Source organism: Panthera tigris, chromosome B2 (assembly GCF_018350195.1).
Source record: "Panthera tigris isolate Pti1 chromosome B2, P.tigris_Pti1_mat1.1, whole genome shotgun sequence".
In the NCBI taxonomy this organism is placed as follows: Eukaryota; Metazoa; Chordata; class Mammalia; order Carnivora; family Felidae; genus Panthera; species Panthera tigris.
The window spans coordinates 59,125,256-59,139,685 of NC_056664.1; the positions used below are offsets into that span (position 1 = coordinate 59,125,256).

The following is a 14,430-nucleotide window of genomic DNA, read 5'->3' on the forward strand; positions in this document are numbered from 1 at the left end:
AAGGAACCCCGAAGTTCTTGGTCTAAGTTCGTGGTGCTAGGGGACCTCCGGAGCACTCCCCTGCTCCCGTCGGAGCTGCCAGGGTTTAGGGGAGTCAGTACAGCCGTGCGGTGATCAAACTTTCCTAACCACTCCGGGTAAGCCCTCGTGTTTCGAGGAGGCGGAGCACCCTGCCCCCGGCGCGCTGCGCGAGCCTCAGCCCTGCCCCTTAGCGGTGGTGGTGCGGTCGGCAGTGCTCTGCCGCGCAGCGCAGGCTCGAAAGAGGCAGAAAGGGACTACCCCTTTGCGGGGCGCGGAGAGCCGACCCCTGCAGGCAGCCATGGGAGTGACGTCGGGCCTGGCCTCCTGGCCCCACTGTGGGCTCAGCGACAGCCGCCTACAGTCTTTGGCCTGTGGGCTGGTCGGGGGAGGGCGTGAGAGGGCTCCAGAGCGGGAGCCGCTGGTGGCCTACAACACCTCCAGCGTTTTCTCTTCCGGACTATTGCTGTCTGCCCCGCAGGCCTCATTCCCAGCTCCAGTGTTCTCTCCAGGCAGGGCGGGCCACTGCCGAGCTGTTCTCTCCACACCAGAAGCAGGAACCTGGTGGGAGCTACTGGGTGCTTCCTTGTGGTTGGGACGCCTGGGTGGGGTGTGCTGGGCACTCTGCTGGGCTTGAGGGCTGCCTGGGGACTCGCCTTCTTGACATCGACCACAGCGGAGGCTGTGCTGTGTACCTTCTGGGGATGAGTCTGAGAGGGTCTCAGGTTTACCTCTGAGAGGAATGGCTGCTTCTTTCGGCCCTGTGAGGGGCCTTGGCTGCATTGGGTCATTCAGGGCACCATGGAATGCTCCTGGGCAGGCCTGGAGGGTGCTGTTGTTGGGCCCTTTCTTCTTTGAGCTGCCCAGGGAGACCATGCTTTCCTTACTCTCAGCTTCCTGAGGTCCTTGCTATGTCCTAGGGGTCACCACATGTTCTGCAAGAATCCTGAGTTCCGCAGGGGGCCAGACCTTCCACGAGAAGGGTGGGTGTAGTGCAACCAGGGGACAGCACCTTTGTTGATGGGGCCATGGGGTGTCACACCAGCCAGGCATGCAAGAAGCCAGCATGTGGTCGATGCAGGCCAAGGTGGGGGCAGCTGGCCCATCCATGACTATCTTCTGGAAGAATTTGGTAGGCTTGGATGGTGGCAGCCAGGGGCTCATGGTCAGGGGCATGATGATCAGCCAGTCCAGGAGGCCTGCGGCCAGCTTTGCCTAGTACTCATAGCACACCAGCTATGAGGCATGCAGGCATTGAGACCCAGGACACCCATGTTGGGTGAGATGAGTATGTAAAGCCTCACCTTTGGCCACTTTATCCTGCTAGCCCAGCTTTCTTAATAGATTCTTGAGGCCAGGGAGGCTGTCATTGCTCAGGTGGGTCACCAGCACAGCTCCTACCCAGTCTGGGTGCCTCATCAGCTTCCAGAAGCTCAATGGGGTTAGCGCTGCCTTTGACCAACTGTGAAGCCATTGACAGTGAAGAAGGTGGTATCACCAAGGACTCGGGGGAAGATGTAGCAGCAGCAGGGCCTGTTGAGCCTGGGAAAGCCCATTGAGGCTGCTGGCACCAGCAGCTGGGCCACTTACTCTAAGAGATCTCCCAGGCCCTTGGAGGCCAGCAGCTGCACACTTCCTGCCCACAGTGTAGGGTATGGGTTGTTTGTGGATTTGGGTGGTTAGTTACGGCTTTTGCACCAGGGGTAGCAAGGAGTGTATGTGTGTGTGTGTGGGGGGGTACTCTCTTATTCTCATAGAAGAGGTTTTAGCACAAGTCTTCTTCTCACTTCCACCGCACCTCATTATCTCCAGATCTCCTTCTCTCCTCACATATTGTCATGATAGAGTCTGCACATTACTTGATCATGCTTTTTTGAGATCACTGTTGGGGCCACTTGTGGGGTCAAGCTGGGCTCCGCTGAGAAGGAGCTGATAGTGCTATTATGGAAAATTGTGGATCTGGCCAAGAACGAGTACACAAAACAACTATCACAAAATACTAGTTAGACTGGATTCGTTGGAACTGATGGAAAAGAAACTAAGATCCATGTGAAAAGCCTATCCTCTCAGGAGTAGGTGGACCCAGCTCTGAGACAGTTTAACCAGTCAGTGAACAATGAACTCAACACTGGGGTGGGGACCTCCTTCTGTCTCTGTACTGATAGGCAACCTCATATCAGGCAAATCTGAAGGCTTCCAAGAAGAATGTATTATTGCCTGAATCATTTTTTTTCTATTTTTTAATTTTATTTAAATCCAAGTTAGTTAACATAAAGTATAATAATGATTTCAGGAGTAGCATTTAGTGATTCATTACTTACATATAACACCCAGTGCTCATCCCAACAAATGCCCTCCTTAATGCCCATTGCCTATTTAGCTCATCCCCCCACTCAACACCGCTCCAGCAACCCTTAGTTTGTTCTCTGTATTTAAGAGTCTCTTACGGTTTGCCTCCCTCTCTGTTTTTAACTTACTTTTTCTTCCCATCCCCTATATTCATGTTTTGTTTCTTAAATTCCACATACGAGAGAATGTATTATTGCCTGAGTATTTTTTTTTAATCTTTGAGGAGAATTCAAGAAATGTTACCCTGATTCATCTGATATTGATAAACTGGATATTGCAGCAATGATACTGTGTTTAAATTTTGAGAATAGGTCAGTCTCCCAGTATGGAACCTCTCAAGTTAGATGTGGGGAATATAATTTTAGCAATGATTTCAGAACCCTATCATCACAGATTTTCAAATCCAGAGATAGTAAGTTCCAAATTTGGAAGTGGCACTTGCAGCAAGATGGAACTTATTGATGATAATACTGTAGTCAGGACTCAAGGTTTACTATGGCAGTGTTTAGATCAAGACATTGCAGGATTCTTTAAATGACTCAATATTGCTGTGGGAGATACAGCAACTTTGTCTGAATGTCCAGGGTGGAAAGAATAGAGAAGCACCAGTTAGGTTTGTACATGAGGAGTATAGAGGCCTAGTACTACAGAAGCACAAACATCACATGGAGACCCAGTACACTGAGGTTTACAAAGCAACAGGTGATGATTTTCTTAAATTTGCTGGTGGTACATCCAAAGAAGTAGCCCAGTTTCTCTCCAAGGAGAAAGAAGTCATCGACTGTATGTGAGTGCTCACATCTGATGAAGTGGTGACCTTTTCTGGACAGCATTGCCTCACCAATGGGGGGAAGGAAGGCATCTTCTTTGTTAACTCCTGGATCAGTAGGCCCACAGGAAATGCTTTTGTCCTCTTTGCTCATGAGGAATATATACAGAACACAACGAAGGAGCATAAGGACTTGTTAGGAAAGGATACATTGAACCCTTTAAGAGAATAGGAGCTGAAATTCAGCAGATGATGAATCATTTCTTAGCCCCTCTCATTCCTCTTCCCACCATTATTCCAGTATTACCTAGGCAGTTTGTACACCTACAAATGTTGAAGAGCATATACACCTTTGAGATCTTTCTTGATCTTTCTTGAGGACCTCCTGTAATTTCTTGGGGAGTTTTGTCCAAATATTCAAACTCACAGGGTTCACATGGTATTGAATCAACAGGGCTACCCATGGGTAAAAGTGTCTTTATCCAGATGAAGTCTGTAGACAAAGCATTTATGGCTGCACAGAAGTATCCTAAAAAAACTGTGAAGGACAGACATGCTAAAGTCTTTTAGTATTCAACTGAGGAGATGAACTTTGTATTCATGGGACAGGGCACATTTTGTTTTTTTACATTTACTAGTTTATTATATAATAAAGTATATTATATAGGATACAGACAAATAGCCAGATGAAGCAGTACATAGAGTGAGGTCCCAAAGTGTCCTAAGCACAGGAGCTTCTGTCCCCATGGAGTTGGGGTGTGCCACCCTCCTGGCATGTGAATATGTTCACCAACCCAGAAGCTCTTTGAACCTCATACTAATTGAGATTTTTTAATGGAGGCTCCATTATAATTAATTATCATTATTGATAATTAATTCCATTTGTAGTCCCTTTCCTCTCTTGGTGGAATGAAAGTTAGGGCTAAAAGACCTAAGATTCTAGTCATGGCTTGGTCTTTCTGATGGCTAGCCCCTATCCAATAACGTACCAAGAGTCATTTTGTTAGAACAAAAGACACTCCAGGATATTCTAGGGGATTTAGGAGTTTAGTGTCAGATGCTCCTATTATGTAGGAAATTGCAGTTCTTAGGAGCTCTGTGTCACCAACTGGAATCAAAAATGAAATGTTAAGGAAAAAAAAATTCTCCTAGCACCTCTATTATAAAGGGTTTGGGGAGCTCTGCATCAGGAACCAGGAAAAGACACACGCACACACAGAAACATACATCATTTCACACCAGGTAATCTGAGTCTGTTCCCCACCTCCCACCCCCACCTCATCTCTACTCCCTCTCCAACTATATCATTGATCTGGTTGAGCCAAAATCCTAGACTGTTGAGAGTTTCTTAGACAAAGCCACAGCTCTGGTACCAAGAGCCAGTGATACGATGTTTGTATTAGTTTTTAACTGTTGCCTAATGAATTGAAGCCAACCTAGTGACTTAAAGAAAACCCATTTATTCACCGTTCTGTAGGTCAGAAGTCATTCAGGCATGACTGTGTAGCATCTCACAGGGTCAAAATGAGTGAGCCAGGCTAGGCTCTTATCTAAAGGTCATCGTCTTTTTGTGCCAGCCAAGTAGCCACAGGTGGGACCAGTGAGCCCTGGACTGAGACTGCCTTACAGTGACGGTTCCCTACCCTCTTTGGGAGAGATAAATGCTGACTCTACTCTGAAAGCTCCCAACTGCAAAGTTTACTTCTTTAGCTGTTGTGGTTAAAAGGTGCTTGAGGATCCCTCCTGCACTGGTGCTTTTGCTTTCTGCATTCCACCTCCCACTCCAGTGCTCTGCTAGGTGAGGGCCTGTGGCTGCAGAGCTTTTTAATCTAACTTAGCACAGAAGCTAGATGCTTGGTCCCAAAGAGAACAAGTAAACCAAGAATATGTAGAAGGTGCGATTTCTGTTCCTAATTTTAGAAAACACATCACTCCGGATCCTAGTAGGAGTCAGCATGGTCTGGCCAGAAAATCACATTATGATTTCAGGTATGGAAGATGGCATGGTGACCCCAAGTGCCTGTGAAAAGCCTTAGGAGTCTGTGGGCTTAATAGCTCTGGTGCCAACAAGTACAGAGAGTATGACATTCACATAGAAGATCTGCCAACTCCAGAAAGCATCCATGCCCAAGGAGAAAGTCAGAGTACCACAACCCCATATGTGGCAGCTAGTCACTCCATGGAGAAAGTGGATGGAGAGATATGGACAACAGTGAGAAAGATGGCTTGGTGACAGTGACCTTGGTTGGAATCATAGTTGAGTGTCTTATTAGCCAGTGCATTCATTAGTGGGATCATTATCGAAGTTGGGTGAAAAATGTCAGAAGAATACCCTGAAGAGCTAAAGAATTGTGATATTCTGCCAACATGTTTTAAAAAAGAGATTTTCCAGGATTGCCTGGGTAGCTCAGTTAGTTGTTTCTGACTTTGACTCAGGTCACAGTCTCACAGTTCATGAGTTCAAACCCTGCATTGGGCTCTGTGCTGGCAGTTCAAAACCTGGAGGCTACTAATAAATAAACAAACAAACAAACATTAAAAGAGAGTGAGAGAGAGAATGAGTTTCCAGTTTTTCCCATCCCTGAGCATGTGGGAAAAGATGACCCATGGACATGCTTGGCCACTTCACTCAAAGTCCATGATAATCCCTCCACTTGCCAATAGTAACCAAAGGAAAACTAATTCATAAAACTTGCTTCTCTAAACATTTGTCTTCTGACTCTTTTTAAATACGTGTTTTGTCAAATATGATTTAGAAGACAAAATGCATAGAAATATGGAGAAAAACCAAGCTGATTTGTAACAAATGTAGACAATATAATTCAATCAATATTAGAAACTATGATGATGTCCTTGTTCTAACCATTCTGTTCTTTTTAAAATGCAAAGAATATATTTATACCAATGGAGTCCTTGGGGCTAGTGCTATGCCAGTAAGTAGAACAAACATTTGGCAATGTCTGATCTCTCTCTCTCTCTCTTTTTTTTTTTTTTTTTTTTTTTTTTAGAGAGAGAGAGAGAGTGAGCTCAAGTCAGGAAGAGGGGCAGAAGGAGAGAGAGAGACTCTTAAGCAGACTTCATGCTCAGCATACAGCCTGACATGGGGCTGGACCCCCATGACCCTGGGATCATGACCTTAGCTGAAATAAAGAGTCTGTATTCAACCACGCAGGCACCCCTCTTCTACTTTTAAAACTTGATTTGGGGTGAATGTTCAAGTAAAGAAAAAAACTAGAATTATATATAATGAGCAACTGTCTACCACTCATTTAGATAAATCATAAAGGTATCTATTTTAGATCATAAATGGGAAGTTTATACTTTGGAGAAGACATATGTTTCTCACAATGAGGACATCAGGCAGCCTGCAGGTTTGCTTTACTGCCTTTTCCAGTAATGACTGATGACTGAAAGTTTGCCCCTACCTGCCACCTGCACTTCTTTTCGATGAAGAGAAGGCAGAGCTAATGAGGCAGACTTCTTTCTTTTCTGTGGAATAAGTCCTTCAGATTGGCTACTTTGTTCTGGAATATGGAGATCTCTGCTCTGTATTCTGATGAAGCTGGACACCCAATGTTGATAGGGGCTTAGAAAGTGTTCTAGAAAGTAAGAACCATGATGGTTCCCAAACAGAAAGAAACTCTGTGAGTGCCTCTAGCATGAGAAATAGAACCTTTCGGTTTCCTAACATTTACTTCTGCTCCAGAGGACACACGTGGGAAGCAAAAATAATCTTGCAAAACTCTAATTTTAAAGATGCAGCTGGATTTAAAGGCTTGACTTAAAAATAAAAAAATATTCCCAGTCTTCATGATATTCCACATATTTCTGTAGGGTCATAATTGAAAGATCAAAATAAAGGCTCCAAAGCTGCCATTCTGTATTGGCACTATCCAGCTTAGTTTATTTCTTCCTATTGATCTGTTGAATTCTCTTCTGTAAAAAAAAAAAAAAAAAAAAGTTTTGTCCTGAGATGTTTTGTTGTGATTATGGTGGTACAATTCTGACATCCTCTAAACTTGTACAAGTTTATAAAATAGGAAAAAGTAAACTCTCAGTCAGAAAGCACTGCCTGTACCTCCCATTTTTGGCAGTAATATGTGGATGTTATTTTAAACAGTGTGCCTTTGTGTTCTCAAATCCAGTTGATCTTACACTGGACCCATTACCTGCTAGGACAGGATCATGAATTTCTTGGTCATATCTGTTTTGGTACTTAATGCAGTGTAGACATGTTCTAAAACTATCTTTCTATCTATCTATTTATACACACACACGCACACACACACACACACACAAACACACACACATTCATGTATATATGTATATACATACATGTTTTGCTTGAACCAAGAAAATTGCTAACCACAATTAATTATTAATGATTTAAAAGTCAAACTGAATATCATAAATAGATTAGTCTAGAATAGTCTTTAACTGGTAAAACTATATAGGTTCTTATTATCTTTTTTAAAATTTCTTTAATCTAGGAATAATAAATGTTTTGTAACCATACTAAAAATTATTGTACCCAAAACAGTGTTAATGTTATCATAGGGGAAGGAGGGAAAAATAAGATAAAAGAGAGGGAGGCAAACCATAAGAGACTCTTAAATACAGGGAACAAACTGAGGGTTGCTGGAGGAGTGTTGGGTGGGAGGATGGGCTAAATAGGTGATGAGTATTAAGGAGGGCACTTGTTGGGATGAGCACTGGGAGTTATATATAAGTGATGAATCACTAAGTTCTATTCCTGAAATCATCATTACACTATATGTTAACTAGCTTGGATTTAAATAAAATTAAGAAATTAACAAAACAAAACAACAACAAAAAAAACATAACCCAGGTTACTCACTGTCAGAGAATGAAATTGAAAATAAGCAAAGGAGGAACAATGAAAGGAACCCTGTGGTGTTGAATCAAGGTAGGAGGGATAAATGTGTACTTGTAGATTAAAACAAACAAAAAAAACAAAAAAACAAAACAAAACAACAACAACAAAAGGGGCACCTGACACCTGGGTGGCTCAGTCGGTTGAGCCTCTGAGTCTTGATTTCGGCTTAGGTCATGATCCCAGGGTCATGGGATCAAGCCCTGCATCAGGTTCCATGATGCTAAGCCTGGAGACTGCTTAAGATTCCGCCCCCCCCCCGCCCCTCTCCCCATTCATGCTCTGTCTCTAAAGTAAATTTAAAAAAAAACAAAAACAAAAAACAGGGGTGCCTTGGCTCAGTCAGTTAAATGTCCCATTCTTGATTTTGGCTCAGTTCGTGATCTCATGGTTCATGAAATCATGTGCAGAGTCTGGCTCTGTGCTAACAGCAGGGAACCTACTTAGGATTCCCTTTCTTTCTCTCTCTCTGCCCCTTCCCTGCTTGCACTCTCTCTTTCTCTCTCAAAATAAATAAACATTAGAAACAAACAAAAAATAATGCATATAGATAGGGAAGGAGGGAGGGAATTATACATGCAAATAAAATACAGATGAATGTGTGTACATGGGTTAGTATACATGTATATATTTGTATGTATATACCTCTGTCTACTAAGTAGGAGGACTAGAAGAAGTGGCATTCAGGTAGAAAGGAGCATACTTGATGCTCAATCTTGGTTTCTAACTACCATGCTTCAATAAAAGTTCCTAGCACTCCTTGGAGAACTCTTTGATTCAAGCCCTGGTATTGGAAAAAATTCAAGATAAATGTGACAAAATAAATCTTTCCTGAATTTCTTGGTGTTATCATAGAAATCTTCGCTTCCTGAGAAGGCTTCCTGAGAAGGCCTTGGAAAATATACCATAGAGACTGAATGTTTGCTTTCATGTCCCTTAAAATAGTTCATATTTCACATGCAACAAGGAATAGATAAGCAACCATTTGTTTTGGGGGGTTTGTTTGTTTTGTTTTAATGATGGAATTAATTGATTCCACTTAATAACCTCTCTTATCTCCCAAAGACCCAGAAACTTGATTCTGTGACAGACATTTGGGTTAGAGTATTATCTTCCTAGGTATTTACATTTTAAAAAGGGATGGCATCCTCTACAGTGGTGGCATCTTTAGACTGTGAAAAGGCTTATCTTCCCTTGGAGAGATAAATTTATATGCCAAAGTATTAACCTAAGGATCCTTTCCTACCTGTTCTTTTTTTTTTTTAAGGGAATCCTGATTTCTTTCCTTTCTTTTTTTTCTTTTTTTTTAATGTTTATTTTTGAGAGAGAGAGGGAGAGAGAGATAGGAAGAGACAGAATCCCAAGCAGGCTACATGCTGTCAGCACAGAGCCTGAAGTGGGGCTTGAGTCCACAAATTGTGAGATCATGTCCTGAGGGGAAATCAAGAGGCAGATGCTTAACTGACTGAGCCACCCAGGTGCCCCTTTCCAACCTGTTTCTAAGGCAACCTAGAAAAGAAGTAGAAGTGAAAAAGAGCAATGAATGGTCTCTTTCCCCTTTTTAAGTGGAAGAACTTCCTCTTTATCCCTTGCTTACAAAGTGAGACTGCTACTTGCATAGGATGGTTTTCTACCTGGCTCTTTTTGGGTTGCTTTTGAAGAGACTGATGCTGTAATATTATTCTGGCTATTGATTGTGCTGTAAGGGGAATCATGTTCTTTTTCTTTTTTTTTTTTTTTCTTTTCTTTTCTTGGTCTGTTATTGGTACCTCTTGATATTAAGAAAAGCATATACATCTCAACAATTACATATGTTTGTATATATATATCAGACCCTTTAACATAGGAATCTGGAACATCTGTGGTACCAGAAAGTGAGAAGTTTCTTGAAAAAAAAAAAAGATGGGCAGGTTAAAGAACACAGGAACTAAATTCGAAGAGCTTCCAAAGGTCAAAGCTGTACTCATTGGAAGAGGAAGAGAAGGGATGATGATGATGATGGTGTTATTATTGCGTTATAACTTTATCCAAGAGATCAAGATTAAGATCTCCAGCAATAAGAGTCATGATCCAATATAGTGGCATAGGAAAATCCTGAACACACCTCTTCCCACAACACACCAAATCTGCAGCTACATGTGGAACAGTTCCTTCTGCAAAAGACATGAAAACTAAGTGAAACCTTCCTTATAACAAATGATAAAAAGACCACATCAAGATGGGTAGGACAGACAAGCATGTGATTTTACCAAAAACCCCATCCCTGGCAGGGTAACCCACAGTCAGGAAAGATCTCACAAATCAGAAGCTTCTCCCTGGGGAATGAGAGTTTTGTGCCCCACATCAAGCACCCCAACCCTTGAGACTTAACACCAGAGACAAACCCCAAAACATCTGGCTTCGAAAACCGGTGGGTTTTCTAGGAGAAAAACTAGGAGACCCAAAAAGATGTAGAGAACTGAGATACTGCTCTTTAAAGGCTTGCACACAGACTCACCCCAGGGGGCTCAACCCAAAAGCAGCAGTTTGAAAAGCTCCTAGACTATATGTGAAGAGGATAGTTTTGCTAATATATAGCATCTGCCAGAAGGGCAGTTGTTTGTTTGAGACTCTCTTCAGGAACAAAGGTACTGGTGGGCACCATTTTTCATTTTCCTTCTATATTATTATTGTCCGTAGGTCCATGCAGTCCCTGCACTGTCTCACTGCCCCACTAAAACTTGGTGTCTTACTCCCAGTGTCTTCCTCAAGCTGGAGGATATACTCTGGCTCTCTGCTTTCCTTCTTCCTGTCTAAATCCAACAGACATGCACAGAGAGGGACCTCCTTGATTACCGGGCTTTGAGACCCAGGGACACTTATGTTCCTAGATCCCATGAGACTGTAAGAATTAGAGAGACAGTTCTTGCCAGAATGACAGTTACCAGGAGAGGGCTTAGGGGTAGGTGAAGGGGGTCAAGAGGTATAATTTTCCAGTTATAAAATAAATAAGCCATGGCGATGTAATATACAGCATAGTGACTGTAGTCAATATTGTAGTTCATTTTTGAAAGTTGCCAAAAGAGTAAATTTTCAGTGTTCTCATCACTAGGAGAAGGGAAAGGAGAAATACTCTGATATCTTGCACCTCCATTAGATCACTACATCTCTGTGGTATTCATGCCCCCAATTTAAAACTTCAATCTGATTTTGTGGAAACATCAGACAGGCACAAATTAAGGAACATTTTACAGAATCAATATATGACTGAAGTTTTGCAAAAATATTAAGGATTTGAAAGACAAAGACTGACTGTCAAAAATTGGAGGAGTCCAAGAGACAAAGCAATCAAATGCGATGTTGTAAACTTAATAAATCCAGAAGTAGAAAACAGGATATTTGTGGAAAAACTGGTGAAATTAGAATAAAGTTACAGTTTAATTGACATTATTGTATGAATGTTAATTGTACGGTGGTTGTGTAAGATGTTAACATTAGGAGAATCTGGATAAGGATATGGGAATACAATTTTTGCAAATCTTCTATAATTCTAAAATTATTTAAAAATGAAATTAAAGAATTATGGCCTAGAAAACACATTATGAGAAAATAAAATATGTTGTTCAAATCCTGTAGTATAACCAATATTTTAGACTATATTTTATATTTATTTAAATTTCTACAACTCAAAAATTTGAGGTGCACATATATTATAGTATTTATGGCCACAAAACTATTTAAAATATAAGCAAGGAAAAACTGGAATGAATACATCAAAGTTTGAGCAGTAGTCATTTGTTCAACTATATATTCAAAAATGATTTAGTGAGAATTTCCTATGCTGTAGGTACTGTGATAGACTCTAGAGAAGCATGCGTGAACAAGACAGAAACAATCTTTGCCTTTAGGGAACTTACATTCTATTTTTAGAATAGATTAAAATAATCATAACAAAATAAGTATTCAGTAACTAGAATAAATACTATAAAGGCAACAAACAAGTGGGCAAGATGGAGAGTAATGGTTATGGACAGACCTACTGTAGAAAGAATGATCAGGAATGGTTCGGGGAGCACATCATGTAAGGTGAGTCCTGGAAAATGAGGAAAAGCAGGCCCTGAGGAGAAAGGAGATAAAAAAAATTCCAGTAAGAAAAAAAAAATGCAGCAAATATGCATCGCAGTCTTCAAACAGCTAAAACTGTGGTGTCCTGGAAAATTGTAAAAACAAAAAAAACCCAGCTAAGTGATTTGAACTTAGTATTTGTAAAGTGTAGAGAGACAGGGAATAGTCAGACATGCAGGACCAAAAGACAGTGAAAATATGTCTGGATTGTTATTTATTTATTTATTTATTTATTTATTTATTTATTTAAACAAAATGGGAAGTAATTGAATTGTACGCAAGGAAGTAAAAGTTGAATTGGAGGGGAAAAGAAGGTGTGGACTTTCATGAAGTATTTATTTTCAAAACCAGGTAATATCATGGTTCCCTGCGCTGAGGTCTTACACTAGAACTGTAGAAAAAGAGACAGATTGAAAAAGCTTTGCAGGTAGAATGTTATGGTGACCTGGATATGCAGAGTGAGGAAAAGGGAAAAATTGAGACTGACTTAGAGTTTTGTATTGAGTAATACTGTGATAAGAAGTAGAAGGATAAAAAAAGAAAAGAGGGTGTGTTTGCTATTTCAGCAAGGGCGTGCTAACCCTCCAAGAATTATTCTGTTATTAGCCATGAAGGAAAGGTTAGAGTCAAGAGTGAGCAGGAGATGGGAGAAGGTAGACACTACCATAAATTTAATTTTAAGGAGACTATTTGAGAGTTATGCTAGCAGCATAACAGTATTTTTCCAGTAGAATATTAGAGATGTACTGTTTTTTTTTGAAACTTTAACCTTCTTCTAATTGCTAGAATACAGTACTATTCCATTATGGCAATGCTGATATCTCCTTAAGTATTGTGTATATGTGGTAATATTTATAGAATGGATAAGAGGTAGGGAAGAAGTAAAGATTATTTTTGGGTAGTTGGGATGTGTATTTTTTCCATCCTGTACTTTAAAATATTTCACAGAGTGTATATATATTACTTTAAAACTTAAAGCAATGGTAGTTATAATGTATTAAATAAAGAAAGTGTTCCAAAATATGCCGACTAGGTGGAAAAATAAACTATAACCAAATAATTTTTATAGTTGTATATCAACTGATTTCAGAATTAAATTCTGTTATTTTTTTCTTTGCAAGGTTATTAACATATTAAATATGAAAGCAAATGTGTATTAGTACTTCTAATACTTGTAGGCTGAAGTTTTATTTTTATTAAAGCACATGTGAATCTTAGAAGTTTCCTAAATTTTACATATTCAATATTTTTATATCAAAATTCAGTTAGCATAAAGAGAAATTGACCAGTATGATTTTTCTTTCTACTCTAAGTGTTATTCACATAATTCACATGAATGGTTGACCTTGACTTCCCTTAAAAAAGTTAAGTGAAGCTTTCATGCTTAAAAATCTGTTAAGAAGAATTATATTTTTCTGTCCCAAGCTCTTAAAGTGCTTTGAAGTTCTATAACTGATATCTAGATTTTAAAATCACATGATTTACCTTTCAGTCACATCTTCCCCAAGTGTGAAAAACTAATATATCCTAAGGAATATATATATTTTACATTTCAGTGGCAAAGAAATTACATACTTCTATTGAATTATAAGTACCTTTTACTTTTGTATGGGTTTAGTTCGATAAATATGAATTGTTTTTTCTTTTTCATACCATGTTTTGATAGCAAGGAAAATAAAACCTACTCAAATTAGCTGATAGAAAAATGATTTTAACATTTAATAAAACACCCATATGCAAGAAATGGCATGCACAAACAAGAAATGAACTATAATATGAAACATAATCAAGTCATAGAATGACTGGAACTGGTGGCTTGTCACTCACATTTACATCTTTCTTGGTATTTCTACTTCCCTATAGAGACTTGATTCTGCTTACATTACACTTGTTTCTGGTATCTGTAACTGGTTTGTACATGATCCTGGATTTTAAATGTCCTTATCCTGTCCTTAATTTTCTGTAAATCTGGATCTTCAATGTCCAACACTGTCTATTCTTCACAGACTCAGAGGCTTATTTTCTATTAAGAGTAAAGAGAATTTAATTGATAACTGATTTAGGCTGTTTCAATTATCTGAAGCTCAACATTTAGGCTAGGGGTAAATGTTCCTTCATTACCAAGAAAGAAAACACAAATTAGAACTTTATCCATTTTCTTCAGTTTGGAGGCTATTAAGGAGTTTCAGACTTGCATCTTTGACCAAGGGTATGCAAGTACTGTAGTAATTCTATTAAACCAAATTCTGTCAATATTTATTGAAAATTAGCATCAAGTTGAAGTGTCATGTCAATT

The 14,430-nt window shown here is 40.1% G+C and overlaps 1 pseudogene; it reads left to right on the forward strand.

Moving 5' to 3' along the window:
- Positions 1–1,856: 1,856 nt before the first annotated feature.
- Positions 1,857–5,369, forward strand: LOC102958164 (annotated as a pseudogene).
- Positions 5,370–14,430: the final 9,061 nt, after the last annotated feature.